Raw genomic sequence first — 13,322 nt, 5'->3', positions numbered from 1 at the left:
TATTTTGCTTGCAAAGAAATCTCTGTCTGAACACAGCTAGTTTTCAATGGCCTTCATTAGAAAAAGATGATCTTTACCCCCAGAATGCTGAAATTACAGCATCTACCAGCAGGGGCTGACTGAGTCACACTAAACAACCAAACCTTCATCTTGAGCTGAACTGGTGGTGGACAAAATAAGAAAAACACAGGACAGCATCTATAGGCCGGCTTTGTGTTTCTGTCTTTTAGTTACATTTGAGCCTAATAAGTCTTAAGATGTTCATATTTACTTTTAAAATCATTTCATGAAATCAAATTGTATTTAAATACACATTGAACCTGTATACACACTGAAAATGTATTTATTCTTTAGCCTAAGCTAAACAAGAAAAAATCTGCTTCATGGTTCAATGGCCAGTCCAGTCCTGCTCACTTTACAATAGAATTTACTGCAGTAATGTGGCACAGTTGAACACATATTTATCAATTTGTCTGATCTCTTTTTTGATTAGCCATTGTTGATTATCCCCCTCAAATTAACTTATTTGGTGGAAATATTTCTTTGTAAGAATACAAATTTGCAAGCTGCTGCAAAATGTGAAGATGTGAGGATTTGCATTATGCCTGATTCTTGTGATAGATAGAAACTAGATTGAGGTGTCCCACACTCCACAACAAACATTGTGAAAATTACCATAAAAATACAATACAATAACCTTATTGAAGTATTCATTATTGTGGCGAGGGGGGCGTGGCTCAGCGAGGTCTGCAGCAGGAAAGAGCGTCAGGAGACGCGTGGTAAGTGAGCGGGTTAAATGTAAATCTCATTCCAGTAATTGGCGCGGAGACAGGATAAAATGCCAGGAGAAGCAGGAGTGTGGGAGAGAGAGGGACTGCTGACTGAGACGCTGAGCACGACAACAGCACTGGAGTGGATTGTTTATTTTGTTGTTGTGCGTTGCACAGACGGTTGTTGGACATTTCTATACACTGAATAAAGCTCAGTCACAAGCCGACCCTTGTCCTCTTCCTTCCCTACGAACTCTGAACTTTACTACACTGGTGCCAAATCCAGGAAGGAAGAAGGGAGCCGCCGCCATGCAAACGCCATCTGCCACGCCGTTTGCCGACATCATTTCATCCCTCGCGGTCTTGCATCAAGACCAACTCAAGCCCTGCTGGACTTCCGTTCTGATCAGGAGCGCCACTTCCAGGCCATTCTTCAGGTCCAGCAGGAAGACTGAGAGAGGTTCTGGAGCTGGATCGACCGGGAGGTTCGTACAGAGACCACCGGACAGCTGGCTGCGCCCACCCATCTCCCCCTCAACAAAATGGGCCCCCAGGATGACCCGGAGGCCTTCCTGGACCTCATTGAGAAATCCGCAGAGGTTTCAGGTTGGTCCCGGGATCAGTGGCTGATGCGACTCATCACACTACTTTCGGGTGAGTCGCAGGTGGCAGCGCAGCAGCTTCCTGTACAGAACCTCCTGGTCTTCAACGACCTGAAGAGGGCCATCCTTCAGTGGGTCGGCCAGACCCCAGAATAGCATCACCAACGGCCCTTTGTATGGCCCAACAGCTCCGGGACTCCTGCCGCAAATGGCTCCTGGCCAAGGGAGACGACGTGGAGCAAGTCATCGATCTGGTGATGCTGGAACAGTTCATAACTCGGCTGCCCAGAGAACAGCCGAGTGGGTCCAGTGCCACCGTCCTACGTCGCTGGACTCGGCCATCCACCTCACGGAGGATCACATGGTAGTGTGCCCAGGGGTTGGCGAACCCCTTCCATCTACCTCTCTCTCTCCTTCTCTTTTCCCCGTCCTCCTCTCTCTCTAAGCCTGCCCCTCTCCCCAGGTCTCGTCCGCCCGGCCCTCGCGTCCCGCCCCGCCAGGGATACTTTTCCGGACCTCGGGTCCCGCCCCGTCTGCTGCTGGGCCGGACCACACTCCTGTTTCTCCCATCTCTCCGTGCCAACCATTTAACCCCCTCCCCGCCACAAGAGCAGCGGGCAGGTCTGGGCCGGCCTGTTGGCGTTGCGGGGACCTGGAGCATTTCATGGACAGGTGTCCGATTATGGAGACCGGGACGTTGGTCAAGCTGGCGGGTACCAAATACCTGTGAGTATCAAGGGGGGTACCTATCAGGCTTTGGTGGACTCAGGATGTAACCAAACCTCGGTTCATCAAAGCCTGATTTCGTCCGGGGCATTGGATACAAGCCGCATGGTTAGGGTTCGGTGTGTGCACGGGGATGTGGTGAAATATCCTATAGTGCCAGTCGTTATCCAATTCAGGGGACAGGGGAGAGACTGACCAGGGACCAATGAGTACTGACTCAGGGGAACAGAGCGGAATCGGGAGACTGATTCTTTCGGACCGCAATGACTTTCCCCTGGAGCAGTCTCAGGACGAGACACTAAAACATGCTTTTGAAAAGGTCAGCACTATCGACGGTCAGCCTCCAGCCTGGACGCCCACTGAATTATCCATATTTTGCGATCATAAAGGATAGGTTGTATAGAGTGACCCAAGACACTCAGACAAAGGAGGATACAACCCAGTTATTAGTTCCAAAGAGCCGCAGGGAAATGCTTTTCCACGCGGCTCATTCTAATCCAATGGTTGGACACTTAGGACAAATGGCAACACTAAATCCTCTCATGACCCGATTCTTCTGGCCGGGCATTCATGAGAACGTGCACATTCATACGCGTTGCAGTAAGAAGGAAATGAGAGAGAAAGAGTTTTGAAAGAGAGAGAGAGAGAGAGAGAGAGAGTGATCTGATTAACCAAATTCCTATCAATGCATTTCAAGGACCAGAACGAACCATGAATCATTCATTTATGCACCAGTTCAGTTTTGGTCTGGAGGTACTTGCTTGCGTTGACTTAAAGGTGAATTTCCCTCGTCGTGCAGAGAGGGGTTTCCCAAGTCGATGATTGGTCCAGATCAGGTCCGTGTGGAACAATGAAGGAAGAACTTTGCGGCGAAACGTAGGACACGAGACTTTCAGCGGTAAAGGAAAATTAAGTAAAGAAAAGAAAAGTGAGTGAAGGTTGGATGGCTTGAATGAGCGGCTGGTCTGTTCTTCTTGTTACTCCATTGTTCTTGGTACTCTGGTCATGGTTTCTCTTACCAGAACTAACCAACTCCAGTTCGTTTACTAACCAACTTCTCTCCATTCACTATCTTGCAATATGATCATTTAAACTTAGTTGTTTGTCACACCTCTGAGGAGTCTTGGCCAATCAGACATTGTCCTGTTTCAAGAGGGCCTTCCTCTGCCCCCAATAAAACATAAGTGTCACATCCCGGTCTGTCTCTGCTTTAGCAGAGTGCCATTTTAACATAATTGCTGTTAAATGGGATACAATACATTTTAAACAGATTTCATTCAAGTCAGAATATAGGAAAGGGAGAAAGAATAAAATTAAGTCCAAATAAGGCATACTTCCAGTCATTCAGTCAAGAGTTAACGCATTTACACAAATTGTGAGTGTTCTAAAGCCTAACTGTTTCCAGGTAGTACTTGTGGACACATAATGCAAAATGTATGTAGTTAAAAGATGTTTGATAAGTCCGTTAAAATTGTTGGAACAATTTTGAAGCAGATTTATTTGTTCAACAGTCTCTTTGGCTCTCCTGTGAAGTAAGGAAACAAAAGGGTCTGGATTGTCTCTCTGTCTTCTTGGGTGACCCTTTGGTATGTCGCTTCTGCTATCAGCAAGCATGTGTCGTAAAAGTAATCAGCCTGGCTTTATCTGCAGACGGACCGGAGCCGAAACCTCAATTCTGAATTAGAATTATGTTTTGAAAGAATCATCTAAATGATTCATTTGTCTGGTTCGTCCACAGTTCTTACATATCCCCCCTTGGTTCGGCGATGTGTTGAGATGAAGACATCGGCGGACACTGTAGAAAAATGGACACGAAGCAGACACACACAAAGCAACAACAAAACAACACCTTTATGATTGACCACTATACTGGTGCAGGGCATTGGATTATCTGAGTACTGATGGATTAAGTTCAATTTTGGGAGTGTTATTCTACATTGTGTGATTAAATTGTTAGTTTCCATCTCTTCTAACTTGTTCTAGGTTGTCTGGTGACATCATTTGTGGTAAAAATGATGTGACCCATCATGGAGCTCTCTCGGGCTCACATTCGAATTTTCAAATGGCTTTCAGACCTTAGGCGTGGTGCGTCAATCCTAATGTCATGACCTTGACCCTTATGGGGCAGACAGGTATTTTACCTTATAAAGAAGAAGGGAAAGAGAGGAAGAGGAAAACAAAACAAAATAAAACACTTAAGTGTTTCCTGGTATGGCTAACACTACTGCGTGCATCTAAGATGTCATGTACCAGCTTAATGAAAGGTGTTCTACTTGTTGGGCAGATGGTTGCATGTTTCTTATGGTGAATGTAGCTAAGTCGATGTTGAGCTAGGTTCTGAAACTAATATCTGTCTGTAGGAAGAGCATGTTGGTGAGTATGCTAATGTAGTGTAGTGTAAAATGTAATGTAGTGCAGTGTAGGTATGGTCAGATCTGGTTCAGTCTGTCTTGCTCCCCCCTTTTCTTGAAGGGCTTAGATGAAGATTGGCTCTTTGCATCTTGGACTTGGGATGAGAGATCATCCCTAATTTGATGGGAGTCAGTCCAGTGAGGCAGGAAGTTCTTTGGCAGAAGGTAGGAGGAAGTTTGACATGGCTGTGTTGAGCTGTGGTGCAAAACTTTGTCTCCTACGTTGCATTCCTTTTGTAATGCCTTCTGGTTGTGACAGACTGTCTGACCTTCTGTGCTTACTGTTGTTACTGTTGCACAAGCATGGTTCTTGAGATGGGAACTCGTTGGGTTTATTGGTGGGTGATGAGTAACCAGAACTGTGTTCTCTGGTACTATTGAGTTTCCAGCGGTGTTTGGCTGCAAGAGACCGCTTCGTTCTGTGCTGTTGTAGAACAGGTGGCAGTCATCTCCATTTGGAAGGTGGATCAGGTGATCACTGACCTTCCGTTCCGTCTCTAGTCATAACGAGGGTGACTGATCCTTGTGATCGTCGCCGTTTATGTTGTTTGCAAAGAACGCTGTAATTTGCCTCATCAGTTGTTCCATGTCTTCTGAGGTGGAACTATCTTGTTCTTGGGCGTTCTTGTTCTCAGTGCTGTGTTTAACTGAGTGATGCAGAGGTGGGTTCCGCCGTCGCTTACCCACAGTGGATGCATTTGAATGTGTTGGTTGGTGGACTTGGGCTGTCCAGTTTGGGTCCCAGATGTTTCTTTCTGGTGGGTTTCTTGAGAAGTGTGGCCTGTCCCATGGCATTTTCCAGCTGTCGGTGTGGAAGCTGTCAGTGGCATGGGGGTCACGTTCTCCGTGTCCTTTATGACAGGCTGTGGCATTGTCATGCCATTGGCTGTCTTGCAGTGCACGGCTTGAGTCTTGGCTGCCGGAGTTTGAAATTGTGGCTGTTTTCAAACCTTTCTTTGAGTTCATCTTCTGTTTGATGTAGGCCTTGTGTGTCAAGTCACGTAGCTGTTGGATTGACATTGTGCTTGGGCAGGCCATGACGCCAAGATGGTGACTTAGTCCAGGGTGCAGGTTTCTCAGGAAGAGGGTTTTGAAGTTCACATCCTCTTCAAGTTCAGGTTCATGATGTGCACCTAAGTAGGCTTGTCGGAAACGGTTGTAGTAAGCTTGGGGAGTCTCTTGTCGACCTTGTTTGGTTTCCAAGGCGACTAACAGTCCATGTTCAGACTCTGGGCCTGTAAATTCTTTGATCAGTGACTCACGTAATAGCTGGTAGTTGTGCTTAACGTGAACAGGTTGTCGATCTAAGAAGCTTCGTACCTCTGGGCTGGATGTGGACCTAAGGAGATACAACCTGTCTCTGTCAGTCACATTGGGTCTCACCTCTAGGTAGAAGTCAATATCTCGGAGGTAAGTCTGGATGTTGTGGTTCTCCATGGAGTTCGGGTTGAACTGTGTGATGTTCTTAACCAGCTTGTTAAGGTCTTTAAGGGTCATCTCGTGTGCAACTTTGGGGTCTGCATGGACGAGCTCTCTTTGGTTGACAGGGAAGAATTCTGTAGTGAAGGCCGGTGATGTTGTGGGTTGTGGCCACTCACTTCTTCCGTTGCATGGCAGTTCTTGGATGGGGGACTCTGTTGTGCTCAGCTGTGGTGATGCTGAGGGAGGCCCCTCCCTTCTTAACTCTGGGTTCTGGGTGTGGACATGTTTAAGTTCATTTCTAACCATGTAGAGCTTGCCGTTGGCATCGTCTAATTGTTGGTTTAGATGGTCCATTTCAGTGCTGTACCATTTCAAATGGTCTTCCAGAGCATTGATTTTAAAGTTCTTATCTTTAATGTCAGAATTGGCATTTTCTAGTTGGTTTACCAGGTGACATTGGACAGTCTTTAATTCTTGCTTGTCACGTTCCACAACTGCAAGGGCTTCTTGGAGCTTGTCAACTTGTTCCTTTGTTTCTTGCTCCACAAGTTTGTCTTGAGTTTTCACCTTGTGCTGGTCTGCGCAGCGTTGGATGTGCATCAGCTCTCTCAGGAACTTAGTGGTCTGACGTTTGAAGTCGTCTTGGACTTTCACTTCCAGCTTGTCTATGCGGTTCTGGGCACGTGTCAGCTCCTCCTGTAGGTGGGTGATGTGCTTGTCGATTAGTTTCAGCTGGGCTGTGAAGGCAATGCTTAGAGAATTGGTTATCTTGCCTAGTTCAGTGTGGTCTTGGTTCTGGCTTGAATCATGCGTCGGGAATCTTCTCAGAATTATGATTATTATTAAAAATAATAACAGTTCAATTGTCTTTGGCATGAGGCAGTTTGTAATGCCGCTGAGCCAGGCGTCCACATCTTGGGCAGTGGGGTTTTCCGTCTGCGACATGTTGGCACGCTGGGGAGAAGAGACTGACACAGATCTGTGTGGGGTGCAAGCCTATATGTGGTGGAACAGCTAAGTGTCGTTCAGTGAATGTACACCAATCGTGAAGTGTGATGGCTACGTGTTGGTCTCAGAGTGTAGACAGGTAGGCTAGTGATGAGAAGGCTTTGTCACTCAACTGAGTAAGAGAGAGAAAGAGAAAAAGTTAAAACAAATTTCAATAGATGAAATATTTTCTATAAATATTTTCTATTAATGAAAAACTGTTTTCAACTCGTGATGTGAGGACTTTGTCACTCAACTGAGAAAGGGAAAAGAGAGAAAATGTTAAAACAAATTGTAAGTTTTTTTTTTTAAATAAATATTTTCTATTAATGAACAACTGTTTCTAAAACTAAAAGAAAAGAATATATATATATATTATTGTTTATGTTCGCAAGGACAATAAGACAATAATAATGCTGATACCTCTTTTCTTAGTTTGACAGGATTGACACCACACACCTTCAGTTGAACTGCTTACCAGGGATGCTGTGAAGGCAACGGTTGCTCAACACTTGTCTCTGTTAAATGTTCTTGGAGGAAATGTCAAAATTTAAATTGCGTTTACAAATGCAGGGAGTATGGAGAACACAAAAGGGTTTGATTAAAATCAAAAACCTAATGAATTGTTTCTTTGGAAAGATTGTGTTTCTCTTTCTTTAGAATTGATTGATGGTTCGTCCAAGCTTGATCCCTACAAAAGTGAAGAATAGGATGGAAGAAAGCAGGAGAGCACAGGAAAGACGTGAGGAAAAGGAAAGGAGAAGAAAGGAGACCAGATCCACAAATGGCTCTGAAGCCTTTGTCTAATTACGAGGACATAATTGGTAGTTGATGGACAACTAACCCATGAGAATAAAAATGTTAGTAAGAGAGGGTTGTCTCTGATTGGTTTGAAACTCGTAATAAGTTATCAATGTCTCCTAAAAAGGCTCAGGTGTGTCGTTCCTAAGCTAGAATACAAAGAGGAAAGGAAAAAGGTAAGAAAGAGAAAAAATGAAAATAATGGGATGAGATAAGAAAAAGGGAATTAAACAAAGAGGTAAATGAATAAATAAAATAGAGTGGCTAAGTGTATAACCAAGAAAAGGAAAAGAAAGATGTAACGCAATAAAATAATGAACAAATGTGAGTCAAAATTAGGAAAAACTTTGGTGGAATAAGTTTGCTTAAACTTTTAAAGTTCAAGGCTTATTCATACCTGAAGTAATTAGATCTAAAATATAATTTTAGTTATGAAAATTATGAAATTAGAAATAATGGAAATTATGAAATGTAGAAATCATTTAAAATTACTTTCTAGAAAAATAGGATTTCAATTTCAATTTAATTAGTTTTATTAAATTCAAATTTGACAATTAAAAATTGTAAGCCAGTATTTCTTTTTCAAGTCAAATGCAGGTAAAACGATTAATAATTGTAAACCAATATTTTTCTATTTAAAGTAAAATATAGGTAAGGTAATCAGTGAGAAAGTCAAGGGGAAAATAAGGACAGACCAACAAGTGTACATAAAATTGAAGTGTTTTAAATGGTTAAATCACTTAGTTGCTAAAACAGACACTGCGTTCACACAATGATGTTAACTAGCTTAGCTTCGAGGCTAAAGGCTTTAGCATATGAACTTCAATGTAAACAACTGCAGAGGTTAGCTTTAGCAACACCGTGCGGTTTGTTTACAATGACGTTGTTCCGGAAGCATTGGTTAAGACTTCCGTGCCACGACTGTAACTATGGCGACCAAACAAAATGATAGTGGCGAACATGTGAATTACATCAAATACATGTAACTGTACAAATGAAAGACACATGCACGTACAATCAAGCGTTACGTGAAATGTCGGCGCATTTCAACTCTATAAATAAGAGACACCACTCGTAGCTGTTTTACGACGTGGGGCTTAAACTTAAAGTGATAGCTTTCTGCTGTAATAGATGGAAAAATCGCGACCTTGGCGGGTCTCTTTGCGTGCAAAATATAACAGGTTCAAAAGCTTCACTTGATCAGTTTCAAATCACTTAAATTGCGCTCGGGAGCTCAAACAAGCAAGCATGTAGCGTTTAGCAAACGGGAGAATATAGCAGATTGAGTACAGTGGAACACGCACTATAATCAGTTTAGCTATAAAACAAGCAAGCGTATAGCGTTACTGTTTTACAAGGGAGAATATAGCAGATTTAGTACAGTGGAACACGCACTATAATCAGTTTAGCTATAAAACAAGCAAGCGTATAGCGTTACTGTTTTACAAGGGAGAATATAGCAGATTTAGTACAGTGGAACACGCACTATAATCAGTTTAGCTATAAAACAAGCAAGCGTATAGCGTTACTGTTTTACAAGGGAGAATATAGCAGATTTAGTACAGTGGAACACGCACTGACACTTTAGCTATAAATATATAGAAACAGATCGAGGAACACGCTCAATCTTGCCGTTCTGTGAGGTGAGTATTTGTCCTACACAGAGGTATTTTAACTATTGCAGTTTAGTTTCAATTCAGCTCTCTGACACACAACGTTATTATAGCTATTTGAATGACGCTGGAACACGCAGACATCAGGATAGCTATAAACAAGGCATTCTAGAATTTAAGGAACACGCTTAATTCTTACCTTATAGTATGTGTGATACAGATCTGAAATTTACTGCAGACTGGAGTTTAGAGACAAGACAGCAGACTGGGGTTACAGCTCTCACTCATTCAGGCACTCGTTCAAACGGACCGCGCCGTGCGCGCTGCATACGTCACACAAACACTGAGGGGTTTAATAATTTGCGTTGATAAAAAGAAAAATGACTTGATATGTGCTCCAAATTTAGATTAAACTGCCCGAATTATTCTCCACCATTACTGTAGGGAAAACACCCTAGGAAGTAAAATTAGCTCAAATGAAATATTTAGGGAATTATAAAGAGTTGTTTAGATTACGACCAAGCAACTGATTCGTCCAGCGTTCATTTGCTCGAGCCGTAATAAGCTCTTGTAACGGATATAAATATCCAACAATCGTGAAAACACTGATTAGAGCACGGTAACTTGATCACAGTTTAAGACATTAAATCATAAAGCACATAATACAAGACACTTTCCTTTTAAAATCTACAAGAGATTTTATTTATTCTAACACAAACTAATCTAACACAAAGGCACGCACATACACACACACACATTCATACGCGTTGCAGTAAGAAGGAAATGAGAGAGAAAGAGTTTTGAAAGAGAGAGAGAGAGAGAGAGAGTGATCTGATTAACCGAATTCCTATCAATGCATTTCAAGGACCAGAACGAACCATGAATCATTCATTTATGCACCAGTTCAGTTTTGGTCTGGAGGTACTTGCTTGCGTTGACTTAAAGGTGAATTTCCCTCGTCGTGCAGAGAGGGGTTTCCCAAGTCAATGATTGGTCCAGATCAGGTCCGTGTGGAACAATGAAGGAAGTCTCTTTGTCGCTGGAGTTGAAGCGGCAAAAGTCGTTGGTTGAACTTTGCGGCGAAACGTAGGACACGAGACTTTCAGCGGTAAAGGAAAATTAAGTAAAGAAAAGAAAAGTGAGTGAAGGTTGGATGGCTTGAATGAGCGGCTGGTCTGTTCTTCTTGTTACTCCATTGTTCTTGGTACTCTGGTCATGGTTTCTCTTACCAGAACTAACCAACTCCACTTCGTTTACTAACCAACTTCTCTCCATTCACTATCTTGCAATATGATCATTTAAACTTAGTTGTTTGTCACACCTATGAGGAGTCTTGGCCAATCAGACATTGTCCTGTTTCAAGAGGGCCTTCCTCTGCCCCCAATAAAACATAAGTGTCACATCCCGGTCTGTCTCTGCTTTAGCAGAGTGCCATTTTAACATAATTGCTGTTAAATGGGATACAAAACATTTTAAACAGATTTCATTCAAGTCAGAATATAGGAAAGGGAGAAAGAATAAAATTAAGTCCAAATAAGGCATACTTCCAGTCATTCAGTCAAGAGTTAACGCATTTACACGAATTGTGAGTGTTCTAAAGCCTAACTGTTTACAGGTAGTACTTGTGGACACATAATGCAAAATGTATGTAGTTAAAAGATGTTTGATAAGTCCGTTAAAATTGTTGGAACAATTTTGAAGCAGATTTATTTGTTCAACAGTGTCTTTGGCTCTCCTGTGAAGTAAGGAAACAAAAGGGTCTGGATTGTCTCTCTGTCTTCTTGGGTGACCCTTTGGTATGTCGCTTCTGCTATCAGCAAGCATGTGTCGTAAAACTAATCAGCCTGGCTTTATCTGCAGACGGACCGGAGCCGGAACCTCAATTCTGAATTAGAATAATGTTTTGAAAGAATCATCTAAATGATTCATTTGTCTGGTTCGTCCACAGTTCTTACAGGACGCACTGTTTAGTCTAATCTCCTGAGTGGGGATTCAGAAAGAAATCCTCACTGATCAGGGCACAGCGTTTATGTCACACACGTTACACGAACTTTACGAATTGTTGGGCGTTAAATCGGTTTGTACCAGCGTCTTTCACCCACAAACGGATGGGCTGGTCGAGCGCTTTAACCGCACACTTAAATCCATGATTCGTAAGTTTGTAAAGGAAGACGCCAAAAATTGGGATAAGTGGTTAGAAACCCTGTTATTCGCAGTGCAAGAAGTCCCGCAAGCCTCCACGGGGTTTTCCCCCTTCAAGCTTCTTTTCGGACACCACCCCCGTGGGGTGCTGGATGTCCTAAGAGAGACTTGGGAGGACGGACCATCTCAGGCCAAAAAAACGAAATTCAGTATGTGATGGTCTTGAAAACAAAACTCCACACTTTGTGGCAGCTATCCATGGAGAATTTGTTACAAGCCCAGCACAAACAGAGCCAACTGTATGACAGGGGGACTAATTTACGCAAATTCTCACCGGGAGATAAAGTGCTTGTATTGCTCCCCACTTGAAAATCAAAATTACTTGCAAAGTGGCAAGGACCATTTGAGGTTACACAGCAAATTGGTGGTGATCTCAATTATGAGGTAATACGATCGGATAGGAGAGGAGCATGTCAAATTTACCACTTCAACCTCCTAAAAAAATGGAATGAGGCAGAATCAGTGATGCTGGTGATTAGCATCAATAAGGTTATGATCTCGGGCCAGAGGCGAATGTCAAAAAACAATCCCTCGCTCTGGCCCCAGGGGGAGATCACCTCTCGCCCTCCCAGCTCACTGATTTGAGTAAGTTACAAGCAGAGTTTGCTGACGTGTTTTCTCCCCTACCGGGTCATACAGACCTCATTCAGCACCACATCGAGACAGAGCCGGGCGTGGTGATTCGCAGCTGGCCGTATATATATTGCCGAAACACAAGAAAAGGGTAGTTCAGGTGGAATTAGGGGCAATGCTTGAAATGGGAGTAATAGAAGAATTTTGCGGCCCCATGGTGCATATGCTGCTGCCTATCTGGATGATATTATTATCTTCAGTAATGACTGGCAGCAGCATATGCAGCATTTGAGGGCCGTCCTGAGATCGCTGAGAGGGGCCGGGCTCATGGCCAACCCGAAGAAGTGTGCGATTGGGCGCGTGGAAGTAAGGTATCTGGGCTTCCACTTGGGGCATGGACAGGTGCATCCCCAAATTGATAAGACAGTAGCAATTGCGATCTGTCCGCGCCTCAAGACCAAAAAGGAGGTTATACAGTTCCTCGGACTGGCGGGATATTATAGAAGGTTTGTATCTAATTATTCGGACCTCACCAGCTCGTTGACTGATCTAACTAAAAAGGATGCACCAGATACAGTCCAGTGGAATGAGCTGTGCCAACAGGCCTTTACCCAGGTGAAGGCTGCTCTATGTGGCGGGCCATTGCTTCACTCCTGATTTTTCTCTCCCCTTTGTGTTGCAGACTGACTTGTTGGACAGGGGGTATGTGGCGAGGGGGGCGTGGTTTAGCGAGGTCTGCAGCAGGAGAGAGCGTCGGGAGACGCGTGGTAAGTGAGCGGGTTAAATGTAAATCACGAACACCTGTTTCTCATTCCAGTAATTGGTGCGGAGACAGGATAAAATGGCAGGAGAAGCAGGAGTGTGGGAGAGAGAGAGGGACTGCTGACTGAGACGCTGAGCATGACAACAGCACTGGAGTGAAGCCCTGTTGTGGATTGTTTATTTTGTTGTTGTGCGTTGCACAGACTTTTGTTTTACATTTCTATACATTGAATAAAGCTCAGTCAGCAGTCACAAGCCGACCCTTGTCCTCTTCCTTCCCTACGAACTCTGAACTTTACTACAATTATTTCCTTGTAACAATTTAAAAATGACAGTAAATGCAGTCTGTATTGGCATATGCACAGCCAGCAAATGAGAGGTTTGAAATGCAATCACATGTATGCTACTCTGGGTCTATATAACAATTTTTTGTTATGTATTAAAAGCCCTTCT

The sequence above is a fragment of the Chanodichthys erythropterus genome, chromosome 4 (genome assembly GCF_024489055.1).
Source record: "Chanodichthys erythropterus isolate Z2021 chromosome 4, ASM2448905v1, whole genome shotgun sequence".
NCBI classification, from domain to species: domain Eukaryota; kingdom Metazoa; phylum Chordata; class Actinopteri; order Cypriniformes; family Xenocyprididae; genus Chanodichthys; species Chanodichthys erythropterus.
This window is presented reverse-complemented; position numbering follows the sequence as displayed.